This window comes from Marmota monax, unplaced genomic scaffold (genome assembly GCF_021218885.2).
Source record: "Marmota monax isolate L192 unplaced genomic scaffold, Marmota_monax_Labrador192_F-V1.1 WCK01_AAM20220418_F8-fsc00170, whole genome shotgun sequence".
Taxonomy (NCBI): domain Eukaryota; kingdom Metazoa; phylum Chordata; class Mammalia; order Rodentia; family Sciuridae; genus Marmota; species Marmota monax.
The window spans coordinates 310,033-320,255 of record NW_026692395.1 but is presented as its reverse complement, the minus strand read 5'-3'; the positions used below and the strand labels follow the sequence as shown (position 1 = coordinate 320,255).

At 43.2% G+C, this 10,223-nt stretch overlaps 1 non-coding gene across 1 annotated transcript; it reads right to left on the bottom strand.

Annotated features, from left to right (window-relative positions):
• Positions 1–212: 212 nt before the first annotated feature.
• Positions 213–285, bottom strand: Trnav-cac (transfer RNA valine (anticodon CAC)). Its single transcript has one exon. It is a non-coding gene; the product is annotated as a tRNA-Val (tRNA).
• Positions 286–10,223: the final 9,938 nt, after the last annotated feature.

Genomic DNA, 10,223 nt, shown 5'->3' with positions numbered 1-10,223 from the left:
AGTGACCAACGTCAGAAAAGCAGTTCCGTTTCAGGGACAATGGCCAGTTTAAGACATATCATACGTATCTGGGGTACCAGGAGTTTTCTCTATCTTGGTTGTGGTGGTGGTTGCATGCCTGTGTTTGCTTTGTATACCTACAGGCATGTGTTTCCTTGGTGAAACACCATCAATTTTTTGTCCCTTCATATTTGTACACGCCCATTTTTTTGGGGGGGTGCTGGGGATTGAACCCAGGGCCTTGTGCATGTGAGGCAAGCACTTTACCAACTGAGCTATATCCCCAGCCTTATACTCCCATCTTTATATGTGTTTTATGTCAGTGAACTACGTTTTAACAAAGACAGAAAAATGGTATAAAACACAGAAACAATAGACAGAAATACCCTTCACACTCAAAATCATGTATGCTGTGAAAAGCAATTATTTCTCCAGAGTCATTTTCTATAACACCTGACATGAAGTGACATGATTCTGTTTGCAATTTGTACTTATCCTTCTGGCATGAATGGTTATGTTTTGCTGCAGAAACCATGCTTTATTAGATTTAGCATTTCTACTCCATACCCTGCTGTTGTTCTCCTGTAAAGTATGCTATATGAATCCCAAAACATATGGGGATAGGAGCTTCAGATAAGGGGTGCCCATGGGTAGCTGATACTCAAGGATTTTAAAAACAATATATTTACTTTTTAGTTGTAGTTAGACACAATACCTTTATTTTATTTATTTAATTTCATGTGGTGCTGAGGATCGAACCCAGGGCCTCACATGTGCTAGGTGCTGAGCCAGGAACCCAGCCCAAGGGTTTTTAACATCATTCTACCAACCTAGGGCAAATTAAGTTGAAAAGAACAAGTACTGAAGAGAGTCTATCAAAGATGGATTGAGTTGCTTCAGTATTTTTATTCCCCCACCATTTCAGATGAGATGGCTTTTCACCTTTGACCTACTGCAATGATGGATTAAGCAATATTAAGCAATTCCATAATATGACACCATGGTCTCATAACTAAAAAAATAAAACAAACAAACAAAACACAGCTGTAGATTTTCTATATATGGTTGGTATTGACACACTCAAACTATATGGATGGGAAATTAAATCTATGTTCCTAAGTGAGATAGAATCTAATTTTGATGTGTGCGTGCACACGTGTGAACTTGTGTGAACATGCTCACACATACAGAACCATGTGAGTTTCTGGGCTTTTCTGTGTGTGCTCCTTCCCAGGTGTTAGTGTGAGAAATCAGACAGCCTTCCCTCCATGAATTGGGGATTTCTATTCCCTTTCAAGCTCCAAATCAGTTGAATAAGGCTCAAGAATTTGTGACTTCTGAAAACAATTGGTTGCTTGTGTTCATTCACCTCTGCTTGCCCTTTCCTCTGGAAATTTGCTGACTGAGCCTGGCAGAAAAACATAACACCGTTTTCTGAGAAAGCTCTGACTACTCAAAAGTGCATTCTAGGAAAGACAGAGAAGTATATGGACAAGAACATGTATGCCTATACCAAAGGGCTTTGAGAGACTCTCCCAGATCAACTCCATGCTTCCTGTTTGATTTTTTTTAAAGATTTTTAAAAATATGGACACAATATCTTTATTTATTTTCTTTATTTTCATGTGGTGCTGAGGATCGAGCCCAGTGCCTCACACATGTGAGGCAAGTGCTCCCTTGCTGATCTACAACCCCAGCCCCATCCTGTTTGATTTTTGGCAATTCATTCCCTCCCTCCCTCCCTCCCTTCCTTCCTTCCTTCCTTCCTTCCTTCCTTTCTCCCTTTTCCCCGTTTTTGGAGGGTGAGTGTTCCAGGGATTGAACTCAGGGGAACTGGAACACTGAGCCACATCCCCAGCCCTATTTTGTATTTTCTTTAGAGACAGGGTCTCACTGAGTTGCCTAGTGCCTTGCTTTTGCTGAGGCTGGCTTTGAACTTGTGATCCTCTTGCCTCAGCCTCCCAAGCTCCTGGGATTACAGGTGTGTGCCACCACGTCTGTCCCTTGCTGCCTTTTATCTTTAGTTTCTTCATCTGTGAAATGGCAATGTGGTGCCCTCTCTTTCTTTCATTACCTAGGATTTGCAGTGGGCAATGTTCACACTAGCACACCGACCAAGAAGTGTTCAAACCTGTTTAGATCATGGGCAACACATGAATATTGATAAACTCATTGTGACAACTTTTATTAATTATGTATTTGAGAGCATTATTTCATCTTCAATTTGTGCTCAGCACTTCCGTGTTTTTGCCACATAAAATTCCTAGATGATTACTAAATATAATTTCTCACCTATTATTTAAATTTCTAAAAGCATAAATACATAATTTTTAAAGTTAAAGATTAATATTAGAATTCATTGAGAATAGCACTTGATCTCTAACCCACAACTCCCAAATTGCCATGTCTTTGATCCCAAATACAATGATTTTCAGCTTTTGTATGCTTAATCTTTGTTGGCACTGGGCATGGCAGTTGTGAGTCATGGGGGTATGCCGATGGAGGGACACTGCAGAATGAGAACAGGTGAGAATTCTAGTTCACCTCCAACATTCAGAGAGGCAAGAAAACAGCAATTCCATCCTTATCAGCAGAAACTGAACCTGTGCCATTTCTGGACTCATCAGGGAACTGAGGTGACAGGGAAAACCAGTACCTTGGATCCTGAGATATGTTCATGACCAGAGTGCCAGAGTTGAGATCTCCACCCTTGGATCAGATCAGAGGCGTGTGCTCTCAGGAACTGACAGCAATTCATAGCATATGATGTGTGCGTGCACACGGTAAATGGTAAACAGGAAGAATTGCTTTAGGCTGAATATCCACATATTCAGGGGTGTTAGCTCTAGAGCTGGAATGACTTGGCAAAGGGGTCCTAGTCGCCATCCCCTTAGCGCTCCCCCCACTCCCCACAGGGTGATGGGTGGAGCCATCACTGCCAAATACTCCTGGAGACTCCTCTTCAAGACAAACGTTAACTCTCTAGGGAAATAACTTTGGCAGAGCCTTATCCTAGGTACTCTGCCCACCTCAGTCACCCCTATACCTCTGGTCCAACTAAGGGAAAAATAGTGCAGTCTGCAGTAAATGATTAGGAATACTGCAGTCAGGGGAGGGACAGAGGACAGGAGGTGAAGGAAATGCCACTAGAGAAACACCTGTGAAGGTCATATCCCAGAGCCACAGCCCCAACAATGCCAGAGATTCAGTCACACAGCTGTAAAATTCCCTCCCTACCCCACAGTCTACCTCCACATTAACATGGTGACAAGGAAATTGCAGTGAACATGGCCTGAAGTGCTGCAAAACAAACATTCGGAGCAGGAGTACTTTAGGCTGATCAAACTTAAGAGGAGCAGAACAAGGCAGGAATTTGGAAGCCTCTGGTACTTACAGCTTTAGCAACCATCAAAGGCAGCCCATCTCCCTGCAAGACTTAACGGAGCTATTCCCAGTGGATCACCATTTCATTCAGGTCCTACTACCCAGTAGAAGGGGTCTCCTCCTGCCCACACACAAACAAAACAAAACAAGAACAACAAACAAGATGGAAAGCAGAGGAGGCCTGTCAGAAATCAAGTAAAAATAGAGAATGAGGAGACAAAACACACCTTAGAACCAGTCTAACCTGGCACACAGGTACCAAAATGGTGAAAGGGGGAGTTGAAAATAAGCATGACTATCCTGCTCAGGGTCCTAATGAGAAAAAAGACAACTTGCAGGAGCAGCTGTGTGATGTAAGAAGAAAGGTGGAAATTCCGAGAAAGAATTCACAGGAAGTACTAGAAATCAAACAGTGGCATACAGCTCATGAATGGTGTCTGTCAGGAGTTCATCAGGAGACCCAGCCCAATCAAGGAAAAGATCGGTGAGATTAAGGGGTAGGTTACAGGCCCACAGAAACTTCCAAAACTGAAGTGCAAAGAGAAAAAGATGAAGGGAACTGAAACCATGCATCCTACCATGTGAAAAGTCCTGGAGGCATTTACCTATCACACTTGAAGCCTGGTGTCTGTCCCCAGCACGGAAAACGAAAACAAGTCCTACAAAATGTTTGACATATCCATCTGAATAGCAGGAAGACAAATAACAGAGAAGAAGAAGTATTAGAAGCAAAAAGCTTAGAACTGTCATTCGGAAAACTCATGAAGGCAAATGTGAATGCGGGTGCACGTGCCCACACACACACAAGCACACACACACAGCATAGGCGTATGATGTTCAAACAGCAGACAACTTCAGACAGGAGGAGAATCTTGAAAGAACATTCCAGAGCTTAAAATCCCCTAACTTATTGAGGTACTTGGGATAGAATTATAGATGCCACATAAAGAAACACAGTAGGCTCAAATACATAGAGTTCATTCAGGGAAAAAACATTTCCTACCTAAAATTCTACATCTGGAAAATTATCATGGAAAAGTGAATAAGAAATAAGATACACTTTCTGAGAAGTAAAAACTGAGCTACTTAATTTATAGGAATGCCTCCCTGGAAGAATCCTACAAACATAGTCAAGGAAGAAAACAAATCAGAAACTTGCATTAACATGAAGAAAGGATGGCAGTCAGTAAAGGACCAAATAGATGCCAACGGCTTTTGTTCATATTGCTCATCCTAGCACGGTCTAACAGAGAAATGATTGATGCAATATTGACACGGTATGGAGTGATTCTAGCATGGACGCTGTGAAGTGAACATCAGGAGCAATGGAGAGCTGGGGAGTGTTACTGGAGGGTGGAGTGTTACTGGAAGGTGGAGCACTGCGCATAGGATGGGGAGTCTTCCTGGAGTGTGGAGTTGGGGCCATAGGTGTATTGGAAACCCTATGGAAACCTTAAGAAACAAGTTTGAAAGCTGCAACAGCAGTGTGCTAAGGGAGAAGACGATGGAATCCAATGTGAGGCTCAGGTAAACAAGAAGGGCGAGACAAAGAGGGGCAACAAGAAGCAAAGAAGCCATGCAGGGAACACACAAGATAATTGCCAATAAGTACAATTGATATGAACCCACTTGAATCAACAATCACTTTATGTTTATTTTGAGGATTTTAAAAGTTTTTTATTTGAATTTGTTCTTTGTACTTACGCAGGAGAGTAGAATCTATTCTGATGTATTTATACAAACAAGGAACATATCTTATTCCAATTAAGATTTCAGGCTGGAGGATGTACACGATACAATCACTTTAAACAGAGATGGTCTAAGAACCGCCATTAAAGACAGAGATGTTCAGAGTGGATTGCAAAAGCCACCTATAATTGGTGCTTGGGGCAGTCACATTCGACAGAATGATTCAGTTGGCTTAGAAGTTAAGGGGTGAAGAAAGGTTTACACCACTTAGGCTAATTCAAAGACAGACACAGTGTCAATTTCAGACAAAGCATACAGTGAAGCAAGGAAAATGGCCAGGGGCATTACCTAGTGATTTAAGAGATCAATCCTCCAAAAGGATATGCCCCTAGCAGCACAGTGTCAAGTATGGGAGGCAAAATCTGAAAGTCGTCCAAGGAGAAATCCACCAGGGAAGTGAGAGATTTCAACACGCCTCTATCAATAATCAGCAAATCAAGCAGACAGCTGACTAGAAAAGATACACAAATCTGAACAGCAGTGTCAGCCAACTGGATCTCGTTGTACAGAATACTCCATCCAACACCTGTGGGATTGAAATCCTCTCAAGCTCATGTGGAGCATTCACAAAGGTAGAGCATATTCCTGGGCCAAAACCTCACTTTAACCAATATAAAGGAATAGGAACGGTAACGGATATGTTTTTAATCTGAAAGCTTAAGACAGCATTAAGAAGATTTGGTGGATGAGGCTGGACTGCAGAATGTTCCAAATAAAGCTAGCCATATTACAAACGCATGACAAAAGAGAAGAAAAACAAGTCACTGAGGGCTGTGAGTAAAACAGGGCTCACCTACGTAACTTCAGAGGAGAAATTAGTCTGCAAGGTGGCGAATGGCAACAAAAGCTGTTGTGCAGGCATGGTGATCCACGTGGACCCATAATCCCAGCGACTTAGGAGGCTGTGACAGTAGGATCACAAGTTTGAGGGCAGCCTCAGTAACTTGGTGAGGTCCAAAGCAACACAGTGAGAACCTGGCTCCAAAGGAAGAGGGCTGGGGATCTGGCTCAGTGATTAAGCACCCCAGTGTCAAAACAGTCATCATTATCATAATAAAGCTGTTGCACTCCAATGAACTAACCTACTGCCCATGGGAATACAGGTTAACCAATCCGTGTACTTGCACATGTGCACTGGAATGAAATGACTATGGAAAGGGACGGTGGATGGGGGGAGGCAGAATTCTTACTGCTGGAAGGAGGTGTCCATAACAAAGTGGCAGAAGCAAGATTTCTGCAGATCATCATGGAATAGAACTGGGGAGATGGGCTTGGATTTCCATTAAGCTTACTATAGATGCTGAAGATAATATCTAATATGATATTCATAGCAATGTGTGTACACATGGGTTAGTAGGCACACAGAGATTTGCTTCTTTCAGCTGCAACAGCCTAGAAAAACACTACACCCAAGTTAGAACAAGCCTGGCTGATGCTCACTTTTGAGTTTCTAACACCACTTTCTAATGACTAGTGATGAAGAAATGGAGAAATGTCTGAGTCAAGAAACTTGGACAAGTGTAGGACCACAGCACATGGGAGGCACAGGGTTCAATCCTCAGCACTGGGTAAACATAAACAAGAAAATAATGGCATTCTATCCATCTACAACTACAAAAATATTTTAAAATAAAAAAGAACAAGAGGAGAAGGGGGAGGAGGAGGAGCCTGAAACACATGTAAATGTGTGATGCACAAGATAAGCCAAAGAGCAAGGAATGACCCAAAAAGTTACCACAACTGCAGGAAGACATCCACATAACCACGGAGGTACCGAAAGGGCTCCTGTTGCTCATGACTTGAAAATGTTAGCAAAAGGAGAAACAGTCATCGGTTGGGTTATAACCTGTGAAAGTACAAAATAAACAGTCATCAGAATAGAAACCATGATATAAAAGAATGATTTAATAAACAAGAAGCATAAATGGAGGAGCAGGGTTAGATTTTCCACACAGCACAATTCCAAAGGATGTGTGTACCAGGTCTATAAGGGTTACCTGCGACCTCTTCTCAAAGATTTCCTCTCCAAGAGCACAGTGTGGAAACATTAAAGGATAACTTCACTTTGGACGCATCTGGCAAACTCTACTTCAGCCAGGTGACCAAAGTCGAGTTCAATAACTGAAAACTTATGTGGATAGTATGCACCCTTGTAGGATCAGACCGCAATGGCTTTTTGCTGTTGCCGTGTTTCTCCCACAGCTCACATCAGTTCACTCATGAGCCAAACTTCAAAATATCCTCATGGAGGATATGCTTCAAAGGGCCTTCGGAGTCACCCTCAGTACTCTCAAGCATAGCAAAGTGAACAACAACTGGGCAATGGTCACAGCCAAGAGGGGCTGAAAGCAACAGGAAAGCTAAATATATTGTGGTGGCCTGGCTGGGTTCTTGGATCAGAAAAAGGCTCAAATGTTAGAACCGAGAGAGCAGGAATAATGCTTGCACTCTGGTTTCTTCTGCCTCTGGGTAACCACCACCAGGGAAGAGTTGGAGCCACCAGAGCCACCACAAGAAGAAATCACACAAGAATGCCACTGCAACAATTCTGAACACTATCTTTCTAAGGAGCCTGAACCTAAACATGGATGCCTGGACCTGCATGCTAGTAGTAAAGAAGGCTTCTGGCTTCAAAATTAAAAGATTCGATGAGGCTCCAAATACAATGACTCCTGATACAATAGCTGAAACATCTTGAAGAGAAGTCGAAATGACCCCTTATATCAAGAATAAGGGACATTGCCAGTCTAATGAGAAAACACTATTCACTGGTACCAGCATAGAGCAGAATCAGATGTGGCACTGGCCTGACAAACATTTTAAAGAACCCATCATAAAAGTACTTCCTAAGCCAATTACAAAGAGTCTAGAGGGATGTGGCGGGAATATAAGGAACTCAGTAATAAACAGAATTTTTTGACAGAAACTAAGGAACAGAAGAAATGCAGTCATGGAAATTTGGAAACATCGCTGGATTGGCCCAACAGTGGGATAGAGATAAGGAAGATCCTATTTGTACACTTGTGGTCTGATCGGTAGAGTTCCTCTATCTTAACCGTAAAGATATAGACTGAATGAACAAGTGAGCAGACCCTCAAGAATTTAGGATGGCAACCAAATTCTAACATCCCACGATCAAACTTCCAGAGAAGGAGATGTAGCTGAAAGAGCATTGTAAGAAACACAGGCTGCTTAGGACACTGCCTTCTGGCAGCCTGCTGCTTGTCTCTCAGTACACCATCTCTGCCCAACCTGGGCCCAGGGCAGATGCTGGTAGGCGGGCGGTTTCCTCACCTCAGACAGAAAAGGAGGTTTCAGAGCCTGACGTGCCTGGGGTCAGTGGCATCAGAGCCCTGAGAGGTGCTTTTACATCTGGGCATCCATTTGTCACAGGAGGCTACTGAGCACCTGCAATGTGGCTGGTTAGAACTGAGATCTTAAAATACAGAAAGACTTTTGTAGGGTTCCTACCAAAAAATGTATACTTAAGTAGTTATTTCCTGTTGGCCACATATGAAATTGACAATATTGGGCTATATTTCCTCATAAATTTCTACCACTGATTTTGAAAAAGAGAGACACACAAGAAATTTGGGCTGGAAATGTCCAAAATTTGAGGAAGAACATACAAAACAAAATAAATGAAGTACACACTGACATGTGTAGATGAATCCATGGTGAGATATATCAAAGTTCATCTATTGAAATTCCTACAAACACTGAAAGGGACAAGAAAAAAAACTGACACATTGATGAGGGGCGGTGACACTGATATGAAGCACTGCAGATTTCTCATGGAGCTCTGGAGCCTATTAGGAAGTGACAAAACCATTTTCACCTGTTGGACAAACAGTACTGTCGAAGGAGAATTTCACATGCAAGCATACTCTTTCCGGCCTGAATGGGAAGCCAAGACAGGAAGCGGAAAGCAAAGGGATGTGCAGAAAGAGTGACTGAGTTGTGTGCTGAAATAGGAAAAGGAAATCATGAAAGGAGGCAGCTAAGAGTAAGAGAAATGAATGAAGAGCAGTAGAAGAAGCATCCCCAAGGGACAGACCTTAGGCGAGCCTTTTCCTTGTGAATTGTGAATGACCAAAACCCACATGACACACCCAACCTACGACTGAGACTATTTTGTTCACCAGTGAGGGAGGCCCACATCCCCAATGGACCCCTGATTTCCAGAGTTCAACTGACTGCGGATTGAGGACTCAGTCAAGTCAAGGCCAGAGCAAACCCTGACAAAATATTCAACAGCCACACACTCAAACGTGATTCAAAAACAAAGACAAACCTCAAAAAGTGTTCAAGTAAACCAGAGAAAAGCAGGAGAGGGGTAGAAAGAGGGATGAGATACAGAGGAAAGCAAAGAAGCCAACGGAGGTACTTAGACACTGGCATTGGAGCAAATATTATCAGGTGACTGAGCTAAACCCATCACTTAAAATTAAGGCAGATATGGGCCAAGTCTATCAAAACCGACCTAATTTCACATCATGTTTGCATGAGGTTCATTTGCACTTCAACAGTATAGGTCAATGCATTCAAAGAGAGTACAGACAGCCACATCATGCACACATGAATCTACAAAGCTGAAATGGTACAGTCATATGAAAACAGACTCCATCGCAAGGAAAACTAGTAGAGGCAGACAGAACCCACCCTGCAGGCAGACAGCAAAAAAAAAAAGTCTTTCCAGATCTGGCCCCTCTCCTCCACACCCAGCTGGTGGGCTTGAGACCACCTGTGTCTCCCCGGGGGCTCTCTCTCTGGTCCCTGTGGGAGAAATCACGACCATATTTTGGTTCCTAGTTTGGTGTAACTGACTCTAAAAGAGTGCTAGAGTTTGGAGGCTGAATACTCCTCCCTGTGCGCAGAAGCCCTGGGGGACCCCACACGTGTCTGCTGAACCACCTCCTTCCCACTGAGTCTCTCAGGGAGCAGAGGCTGTTTTGATAGGGTCAAGGGAAGGGTCTCTTGACATCACACTCAACAAGTGGCCAATCCTGCAGGTGCAGCCAATGAGGTTGCTCAGAGACTGCCTGGGAAATGAGGGGCGGTGGGCACCCACTCAGAAGACTGCAGGCGCC